The sequence below is a fragment of the Prunus persica genome, chromosome G3 (genome assembly GCF_000346465.2).
Source record: "Prunus persica cultivar Lovell chromosome G3, Prunus_persica_NCBIv2, whole genome shotgun sequence".
Classification (NCBI taxonomy): Eukaryota; Viridiplantae; Streptophyta; class Magnoliopsida; order Rosales; family Rosaceae; genus Prunus; species Prunus persica.
The window spans coordinates 3346819-3358202 of NC_034011.1; the positions used below are offsets into that span (position 1 = coordinate 3346819).

General features: G+C 35.0%; 1 pseudogene; it reads right to left on the reverse strand.

The window, feature by feature from the left end:
• The window catches only part of LOC18783555, a 13496-nt pseudogene continuing 2373 nt past the window's right edge, over positions 262-11384 (reverse strand).

Below are 11384 nucleotides of genomic sequence, written 5' to 3' on the forward strand. Positions count from 1 at the left end.
TTATTTATTTATTTGTTAATCTCATATATATAAATAAAATTAAGCTCATGTGAATAGTAATTGCCCTTATTTGTCATGGTAATGGGTAGGAAGAAAGCAAAAAAAATTTGCTAAAGCAGACGTTGTTCACATGAACAGTAACCGCCATTAATTTCTTACAATACAACTTGAAGTAGGAAAAAAAAAAAACCCTCCAATATTCTGGATATGTATAATCCAACTCCAACTGGTCGTTCCAGAAGTTACACATCTCTTCACCAATTAACAATTGAGTAAAATCAAACTTTCTATGTAGGTAAATACAAACAAGAGCTGCTCAGGGTCACTTCTCGAGATGGCCAACTCAATCCCTGTCTCACGATCTTGCTTGGATTCATAGTTGCACAAATACAGAGCATTGCCATAATTGCTTCTCTCCATTAGTAGTTCATTATCTATGCTAAACCCGACGACAAAGTAGTCGTTGGAAGGATAAATAAAAGGACGCATTTGTTTCCATCATTTTTCTTGCAGAACCCAAAACTCAATTTGTGACATGCCTTCTTCCTCACAATGAAACAGTCTCAAATAATAAAGCAAGCAAATTTGATCCTTGTAAACCTCAATATACAGCCGTGACCAACATCTAATGGCATCCGGTGCTATGAACTCTTCGAATTTTTCGCTGCCTGAATCGAATGACATAATGCTGAATGGAGGAAATTTCTCGATAATGCACTACTACAAAAAGTGAAAAAGACGACCAGAAAACAACGACGGTCTCAGTGAAAACCGTCGTGGTTTATAAAAAGACGACGGTTCTAAAAACACCGTCGTGTAATACAACCTTAGACAACTAAAAAATGGAGTTTCAAATGGCTGTTCAAAAACAACGACGTACATAATTAAACAACCGACGTCTATTTGAAACAGATTTCCGCAGTGTAAAATCAATGCCAACAAAGAACGGCAGAAGTTATGAATCGACCGACGTAGAAAGTAAAGACGACGATTTCAATAAAAACTGCCGTTTTTACTCATAAAATAACACGACGAGGTTTTCGTATAAGACGCCGTATAATTACAAACAAATCCACGGCTTTAAAATACAAAATATCGCCGTATTAAATTAATTTACAACGACGGAAAATATAAATATATCGACGTCATTCTCGTATAGTTCTACTACGTTATCTTTAAATCGTACAATAAAATTTATCGTCGTATTTATTCATTTTATACGTCGTACCTTTAATTTTAACGGTCGTCTTAATAAGAATTTTTGTTAACAATTTTTTTCTTTGATTTTCTTATCCTACGTCGGTAGATCTACTTAATGACAAGAATTGAAATAACCACGACGGTTTATATAGAACACCGCCGACATAATCAGTTTTGCTGAGATCCCAAGGGTTACGAAATCTTACCAGATGGAACTCTGTTCCACATCATAATCTTAACAGATGACACATATTTGCAAATATTGCGTCGTGTTAGTTTACAAATTCTAGAACATTAATTTCCCTCATTTTAAATTTCCTCGGGAAAGAAAAATCTATTTATCACGCTTTGGAATTGAAAACTAAAACTGAAAGAATACGGGAAAAAAAACTCCATTTATAATTTAAAATTAAAATCCACGTCGGTTGTAGTACACTTAACGACGTTTAACAAAATAATCTACGTCGGTAATTATAAATCTACCGCCATCGTAACTTAATATAGACGACGAGAAAAGACGACGGTAGAACAGAAAACCGCCGTTGTTTCAGTTTCTTTAACATATCTTTCTGCAGGACTTGTGTAGTTCAAAGCATTGACAATGTCTTCATCATATCTCCCAGAAACTACTGATTCAATTGCTCATGCTTTAGAGGCCATCTGAAGCCATTTCTATTCTTTATCGCATTCTTGAAACCCATCTTCTTCTTCTGAAGCTCTACGGATAAAGGAAGAGGCTATCACAATAAATCCGACGGATCTTCTTAGGCAAGAAAATCAAGCAGAGGATCAGGCACATCTGATCTTCAGATTTCCCTGAGAAGCGAACTTTCCTTCGACAGCGAGTGGAGGCCAGGCTTGCATCTCTTTTGATGGAAAGCAAGGAGTATTCAGAAGCACTAAGTGTCCTATTAGGCTTGATCAAGGAAGTGAGAAGGCTAGTTGACAAGCTTCTTCTTGTGGACATATATTTGATGCGAGTAAGCTCAATTTCTCTTTGAGAAAACATCCAAATTATTATCTTTGAGACATGAGAGACTGAGAGAGGAAGAACTTGGAACCTTAAATGTAAACCGAAAATGAATGAAAGCGACAAATTTATAGAATAAATTTTTAAAACCAACGGCGGTCCTTACAAAAAAACCGCCGTTTAAATTGTAAAATCAACGTCGGTATGATCGACGTATATTACAGAAATCCACGTCGGTAAATTAATAAAAACGACGTGTTAAATAATATACCATGACGCGAGTTATTACTTATGTACTTTAATTTTTGAGTTTACTACGACGGTACCTACAAACTACTGTCGTATTTATTTACCACGTCCGAAGTTAAATGTACCGTCGTATTTTGTAATTTATACGTCGTAGTTATATGTAACCGCCATATTATTTTTTTGAAATGGTTTTATATGTAAGCAACTTTTCGTCTACTTGACTTACACATTTGTTGTTTTTATATTCTTATTTTATTTAAATCTGTCATCCAAAAAAGAAACTTTACATATTGCAGAATATTAATTTCCTTCGTTTTAAATTTCCTCCGGAAAAAAAACTCTATTTATAACGCACTGTAATTGAAAAATAAACTGAAAGGTCACGGGAAAAAAAATTCTATTCATAATTTAAAAATTAAAATCCACGTCGGTTATATTAAACCTAACGACGTTAAATGAAATGATTCCACGTCGAATGAAAAATATTGCGTCGTTTTAGTTAAAAACGACGTAGTTAAATGTAACCGCCGTATTATTTTTTTGAAATGGTTTTATATGTAAGCAACTTTTCGACTTACACATGCACTGTTTCCAAACCCGATTAAAAATTTCAATCTCCCAGAGAAACCTTTTCGTCTTTTTTCCTTGTCAGAGCATTGTCAGAGTTTCTCATCGTCTTCCTCTCGTCTTCTTCGTCGTCTCTGAACTTAAACATCGATCATCTTCCTCTTGCTTTCATTGCACGCAAAAGGTAAGCTTTCATTTTCACTATTTTGGTTACTGTTTTGCATGCTCATACGTTTTTTGTTTGAAAAATCTTTTTACCTTTTTTCTGGCCAAAATCATTTTACTTCTTTCCAAGTTTGATAAAATATACAGACAAAGAGAGAAAGTTTCCAACTTTGAAGACAACTACATCAACTAAATAAGACGACGGTAGACCACGACGGTTCGTCAGTTGTTCTAGCGTCGTCTGAAAATTGACAAAGTTGTTTTTAAAATAATAGTCTTTTTTTATATGCTTGTTTAATTGCAGGTTTGATTTCGCTGAACAATGGTTTTTGTTTTTCCCTTATTTGATAAAATATAAAGAAAAAGAAACTAGGGTTGGTATCTAATATAGACGACAAAATATCTTATTGTTTTACGTCGTGTGAATGTTAATACCACGACGGTGTATTACTATTGACGTCGTATGAACATAAATACCACGACGTTATATAATTAATAGTTTACCACGACGGTGTATTACTATTGACGTCGTGTGAACATATATACCACGACGTTATATAAATAATGATTTTAAAGATTTATTACGTCTGAGATTATTTCATTGCGTCGTCTAAAATCATATCATACGTCGTATTTTTTTAATACCGTCGTTTGTGTTCTTAATGTTTTCCTGAAATATTTTCACTTGCAGTTTTGTCTGTTAAAATGGTTTCTCAACAACAAACTAAGGATTCTGGCTCCAAGAAGCTTGGAGTGGTAGCTCCCCAAGACAAGTCTTCGAAGGAGATGAAGTCTTCGAAGAAGATGAAGTTTGCTTCATCATCTGCTGAGACAGAACCAACCAGCCAGACAACAATCTCTGATGATTCAAAGACTGGTCGAGGTATGAGCACAATGCCTCGTGTTGTGAAGAGAAAGCTTCAGAAACTGAGGCCAATTGTTGAGTACAATAAAAGGGGGAAAGGTGTTGGCCAAGCACATATTGAGATGCAGTCGTATATTGGTGTCTTGGCACGCTCCAGGATCCCACTTGTGGACAAGAAATGGTCCCAAATCCCAAAGGATATAAAGGAGCAGATTTGGGAAGCAGTTGACATGGCTTTTGTCGTAGGCCAAGAGGGCAAGACCTCTGTTTTATCTTCTGCTGCCAAAAAATGGAAGGATTTCAAGTCTACACTAACGAGGCATTATATCCTTCCATACACCAATGACAGGGAGAAATTAAGCCAACCCCCTGAAACATATAAATTCATAGAGAAAGCACAATGGGATGCCTTTGTAGCTTCAAGGCTATCCAAAGATTTTCAGTCTGTGCATTCTCAACATTCACAGATTAGGGAAAAACTCGAGTACAATCATCGATTGTCTCGAAAAGGATATGCTGGATTGGAGGATCAATTGGAGGAAACCATGCCTGGGGTAGAAATTGATCGATCTACCTTATGGAAGAGAGCTAGACAGGACAAACATGGTAACATCCCTGATCCAAAGGTGGCAGAGAAGGCAAAATTAATTGTAAGCCTACTCACTCTGTTTTAAATTTTTATTAAACTGTGAATTATTCTTATTACGTCGTATGTTATATTTTTCGTCGTGTGAATGATATTACCACGTCGAAAAGTTTTTAAAAACGTCGTTAAAGGTCTAAATAGGAATCACTACTATGTTTTCTGTAATTATAGCATAAGACGTCGGTGGTTCATTTTCGCGTCGTGTGAAGGATATTACCACGTCGAAAATTTTTTAAAAACGTCGTTAACGGTCTAAATAGGAATCACTACTCTGTTATCTTTAATTATAGCATAAGACGTCGGTTGTTTATTCATTTCGTCGTTTTAAATAAATAACCACGTCGGTATAACTACCGTCGTGATAAGTTATAATAACGTCGGTTTATACGTTATTGCGTCGTGTGAAATTATATAATACGTCGTTTGTACATAAATAACCGTCGTGTGTTTTTTTGTTTATCTTTGTTTTAGGATGAATTGCAGAAACAAGTCTCGGAAGGCAAAGTCAGAGTAGATGGCAGCAATGATGTGCTGACCATTGCTTTGGGCCCCGAGCATCCAGGCAGGGTGAGGGGAGTTGGTGCTGGTGTTTCCCCAAGGCAATATTTCAATTTGCCCAAACCACAGAGGGTGAGCTTTGACGACCGTTTGAAGGAGAGTTTAAGAGTTCTCCTTCAAGAAGAGACTAAAAAGATGGAGGCTAAGGCAAGGGAAGAGGCCTTAAGGATGGAGGCTAGGACAAAACAATTGGTAGAGGCTGAGAGGGAGCATTTCCTGAGTCAGCTTTCCCAATTAATTCCCAATTTTGATCCAAGCATGCTTAAACCAAGAATTAGCCAAAGCCCCAAAAATCCAATGTCTGACAAAGCTAGCTGCTCTGGAGGTGATGTGAGATCCCTACATTTGGAGGATGATACTGCCAAAATGGGGAAACATCAGCCAGATGAAGAGAAGGAAGAAGAAAAGAGAGATGAAGAGAAGGAAGAAGAAAAAAGATATGAAGAGAAGGAAGAAGAAAAAAGAGATGAAGAGAAGGAAGAAGAAAAGGAGAAAGAAGATGAAGAAAAGCATGACGACAAGGTATGTTAACATAACTTTTTTATTTGTTTTTCAAAATTTCAGACGTCGATATTTTTATTTAATCCGTCGTTTGTTTACAACTTAGACGGCGGAATTTTTTTAAGACGTAATAAAATATTTAAACGACGGTTTTTTCACCGTCGTTTAAATGGTTTCAGACGACTCTTTATTCATAAAACCGTCGTCTTTATTAAATTACCACGACAATTTTTTCACCGTCGTTTAAATACTTTTAAAACGACGTTTTATTCCTTAAACCGTCGTCTTTATTGAATTACCACGTCATTTTTTTATTTCTTTAAACAGGTTATTGAAGTTGGTGCTTATTCAAAAATGGAGGCGCCATCTTCTTTAAAAACCCTTTGTCGTTTTGTGGAAACGACACTCCTGCCTGAGGATAAGACAGTCCAATTTACAATTGATAAGGAGGTGTTTGGTGGTGAGCGCGATACCTTCCTCCTGCCTGAAGATATTACACAATTTGCAGGCATGGAAGAAATTGGAGCTACTGTATTGGCTGTATATATGAGGTTTGTACTTCTAAAATAATAACTCGTTGGTTTATATATTGCGTCGTCTTAACTAACTAACCACGTCGTCTTAACTAACAACCGTCGTGATAAATATATTATAACGTCCTCATCTATTTCAGTACGTCGTTTGAAATATTATAATACGTCGTTTTTTTTATACATAACCGTCGTGTTTTGTGTGCTGACTTGTTTATATTATTTTATTTGTTTAGGTACTTACACGATGTTTTGAAAAAAGCCAATATGTGCAGTATGGTTGGCTTTATCGACCCTGCTACAGTTAGTGCCAACTCTGGCACAATAACTGCAAGATCACGACTTGTAGCAGCTCGACTTCAGAAGACAGACGGTGAACAGATTTTCATGATGCCTTACAATCCAGGGTTAGTCTCCTTAGGATTTTGTTTTTAAGATTTTCAATAAATGACAGCTTATAAACTAACCACGTCGGTGTTTTATTTTATTTAGTCGTTTGAAACTACTAACCACGTCGGTATTTATTTATCATCGTGATAAATATATAATGTCGTCGTTAGCTACTTTACTTCGTCGTGTGAAATACTATAATACGTCGTTTTTGTAAATAACCGTCGTTTTTATATTAATTTTGTGCAGCCGTCATTGGATTTTGCTGATTGTAAGAGCAAAGAGAGAAACCGTCTATTTTCTGGATCCTCTGCCAGGAAATCGTGTGGTCGATGAAGAGGCCAAAAACATCGTGAACAGTGCTTTAAAAATATATAATACCCACATAGCCCGAGCAGGACGTAAAAATGTAATTTGGAAAACTCTCTCAGGCACACCAAAGCAACCCAGCAATGTCGAATGCGGGTATTATGTAATGCGCTTCATGAGGGACATCATCATGGATCCTTCCTTGGGGTTTGAGAATAAGGTAAGAAGAAATTACCTTCATACATTTCACGTCGTTTTTTGTATTATCAACGACGGTCGTGTAAAATTAACGTCGTTGAATGGATATACTACGTCGGTTATGAAAAATATCGTCGTCTGTGATTGAATTTCTTTTTATTTATAAACCCTAATAGTCATTGTTTATGCAGTATGCCAAGGAAAACCAGGAAGCTTCATACCCCCAAGAAGCCATTGATGAAGTCCGGAATGAATGGGCAGAGTTTGTTTTCCAAATTATTAAACAGGGCAATTATTGAACACTTGATATTTATGTATAATGTACAAATTTTCTCTATAATATGTAATGTAAAAATTTGTTGAGGTTTTCTTAAATTAAAAAAAAAACAAACATACAAATTGCTTAACCGACGTGTAATACTTTTCCAACGACCTAATAAAGTCACAAACCGTCGTATTTTGTTGTTTCGTGTTTTAAACAATTACGACGTAAAAATATAGTTAGACGACGTTCTTTGAACAATTGAGTCGTTTATGGTTTACAACATCTTCAATTTCTTAAGGGTTCAGGGTATCATCGACGACGTTTATGTAACGACAGCGGTTAAGTCGTTGATATATATATTTTACGTCGTATAGTTAAAGAGCCGCCATGGTTTCTCATTTTAACGACGTCATTTTAACGACTTAGTAGTCTATTACAATTTACAACGTCTACAATTTATTAACACCGACGTGGTTTGTTGTTGTGGTAAGAATATTTTATTATTTTTATATCAAAATATTCAAAATAAATTTAAAATAAATCAGAAAATTGAAAAGTCAACTCCTATGAAGTCATTGATATATTTTCTTCCACATAAACCTTGAAAAAATTCATTTTGAATAACAAAAATTTAAAATGACCATCCAAAACAAAATTGTTTTGATGAGTCATAAAATCACTTCTAGTTTTATGGTTTAGGGTTTAGAGTCTAGGGTTTAGAGATTAGGGTTGTTATTTATTGGGGTTTATTTTTAAAGTATAATTTTTGGGTAGTCTAGGGTATATGTTAGGCTTTAAAACCATAAAACCTTTTATAAACTTAATTTTTTAAATTGTATAATTTAATTTTATGGGTTTAGGGTATTAATTTTTAACGACGGTGGTTGGGTCGTGGAATACATATTTTACGTCGTACAGTAAAACATACGACATGGTTTACGCTTTAAACAACGTCATTTTAATATGTAAGTCGGTTTATATAATTTACAACGTTTTTAATTTCTTAACACCGACGTGGTTTCTCATTTTAACGACGTCATTTTAACGACTTAGTAGTCTATTACAATTTACAACGTCTACAATTTATTTAACACCGACGTGGTTTGTTGTATGGTAAGAATATTTTATTATTTTTATATCAAAATATTCAAAATAAATATAAAATAAATCAGAAAATTGAAAAGTCAACTCCTATGAAGTCATTGATATATTTTCTTCCACATAAACCTTGAAAAAATTCATTTTGAATAACAAAAATTTAAAATGACCATCCAAAACAAAATTGTTTTGATGAGTCATAAAATCACTTCTAGTTTAATGGTTTAGGGTTTAGAGTCTAGGGTTTAGAGATTAGTGTTGTTATTTATTGGGGTTTATTTTTAAAGTATAATTTTTGGGTAGTCTATGTTATATGTTAGGCTTTAAAACCATAAAACCTTTTATAAACTTAATTTTTTAAATTGTATAATTTAATTTTATGGGTTTAGTGTATTAATTTTTAACGACGGTGGTTGGGTCGTGGAATACATATTTTACGTCGTACAGGTAAAACATACGACATGGTTTACGCTTTAAACGACGTTATTTTAATATGTAAGTCGGTTTATATAATTTACAACGTCTTTAATTTCTTAACACCGACGTGGTTTTTCAGTCGTCGTTATATAAAAAATTCAAAATAAATTTAAAATTAATCCGAAAAATGAACGGCCTTACGTTCTTAATCCGAAAAATGAAGTTTCCGTCGTGGAATATTAAATTTACGTCGGTACTTGTAGAACTTTCGCCTTGGTTTTTCTTTCGACGTTTTATAACGCGCGCGCTCTAAAAATTTTCGCGCGACCTAAATTTTTTTAGATTTGGCTCTTAGTCTTATACTTTGATCCCTGAAACCTAAAATTTCAGATTTCACGCGACATAACATTTCGCTCTCTCACTTCTGCTCTAATTAAAAGTTGCACTCTCCAGGCTCGTCGAATCTGTGAGCTCGTCCAACCTGTAAGTACAAACCCTATCTTCCCCTTGTAAATTCATTGAATGATATTATGTTGTTTTGTTAAAGGGTTTTAGGTATATGCTTTGCGATCTGTTAATAATGTGCTTATAGGTATGGGTTCATGGATTTTCTGTTTAATGGGTTCATGACAAGATCAAATAAAGGTGTACTTTTGCTGGAAATCAACACAAAAAGACACATCACCAACTTCCAAATGATTTCCAGCAAAAGGACACCTTTATTTGATCTTGTCATTTTCCGCTCTGGAGAAGGTGCAAAGTGCACCAATGCTTATAGGTATGGGTTCATGGATTTTCTGTTTAATGGGTTCATGGATTACATTATCTGTTATGTTGAATTGGGAATGGATTTAATTTTGTCGTATCTTTTAATCACCCTATGTTATGTTGAATTGGGAATGGATTTATTGTTTTCATGCTTGGTTTCATGTATATGTTGGTTTCTTGCTTGGTTTCATATATATGTTGTGTTCTTAATGGGTTTTGTGTTCTTGAAAATAAACTGAGACACGACGAATTTTAAGGCGTACGACGACGATTACACGACGGTGTTTTTAAACTACCGTCGTTGTATTACTTATACACGACGGTTTTTTCATAAACCGTCGTTTGTATTACGTATAATAGACGACGTCTGTTGAAAATCCGTCGTCTATATATGCCAAATACGTCTGTTTTTGATTAAAACCCGTCGTCTCTGTTGTTTATTACTTGCGATTAGATCATTGTATAATCTGCTATAGTGATGGTCATTGCCTGTATTTTCACTTTATTATAGATAATAGGTTATAGTGTCGGAGATGGATAAGTCATGGATGCACTCGGATAGAAGATCGAAGGCATATGAGTTTGGGGTGGAAGCATTTTTGAACTTTGCTGTAGAAAATCTTCTAACTACAACACATATCCGTTGTCCATGTGAGGAGTCCTCAATCCACACCGAGAAACAAGCACATCTATATGTCTTGGAGAATACGGAGGAAGTCCTACCTTATATCGAGTACGTATGAGTTTTATTCTTTAAGTTTCCATTTAAAATTATTTCTTATGTTTATCTTATATATTTGGGACCGTAATGCTTGAATTTTTCGTGTCATGTAGGCAACATATGATCCACATCAAGACTGCTTATCCAAAATTTAGAAAGAGAACAAAGTGGCTGCAGGATAAGCACAATAGCACTTTCATTCAATGGCTACGCTTCAAGGTATATGTTGTTGAATAACGTATTTCTCTTTTAATTTTCTTCTTATTTATATGTTAGGATGAATTAAGATATGATTAATTTGCAGGTTCAAAGTGAACTTGAGGAAGACAATCATGGCGTATCAGAAAATTTAAGGTGGCTAGCAGCTGGTCCAAACATGTCAGTGCCATTATATAGGAGCTATCTTATTAAAGGTATTAAATTCAATATCAAGGCACAAGATGATGTGCGGACAACTCAAAATAGTGGAGTTTATTTACTTGCACATACCATGCAAGTTGCTAGTGCCAAGGATAAAAACCCAATTCTCTCAAATATGGGTTTCTATGGTGTCATTCAAGAAATTTGGGACCTTGACTACCAAAAGTTTACAATCCCAGTCTTTAGGTGTGATTGGATAGATAGTTCTGGTCTTGTAGTCGACGAACTTGGATTTACCCTTGTAGATTTGAGTAAAATTGGACATAGGAATGACCAATTTGTTTTTGGCTTCTCAAGTGAAACAAATATTTTTTGTTGACGACCCGATGCATCGTGGTTGGTCGGTAGTGTTATCAATGCCTAGTAGAGAATATAATGATGTTATTGGTGATGAAGTATTAGGTGATGTGATAATTGAGTGTGAGCCATTTACTAGAGGGATGCCAAATGTTGACACATTTGATGGAACTGGTAGGTGAGTTAGGCGGTCAAAAATATTCGAGATGGGTGTGAAGATATATGGGATTGAATGATGCTTATGTAATTG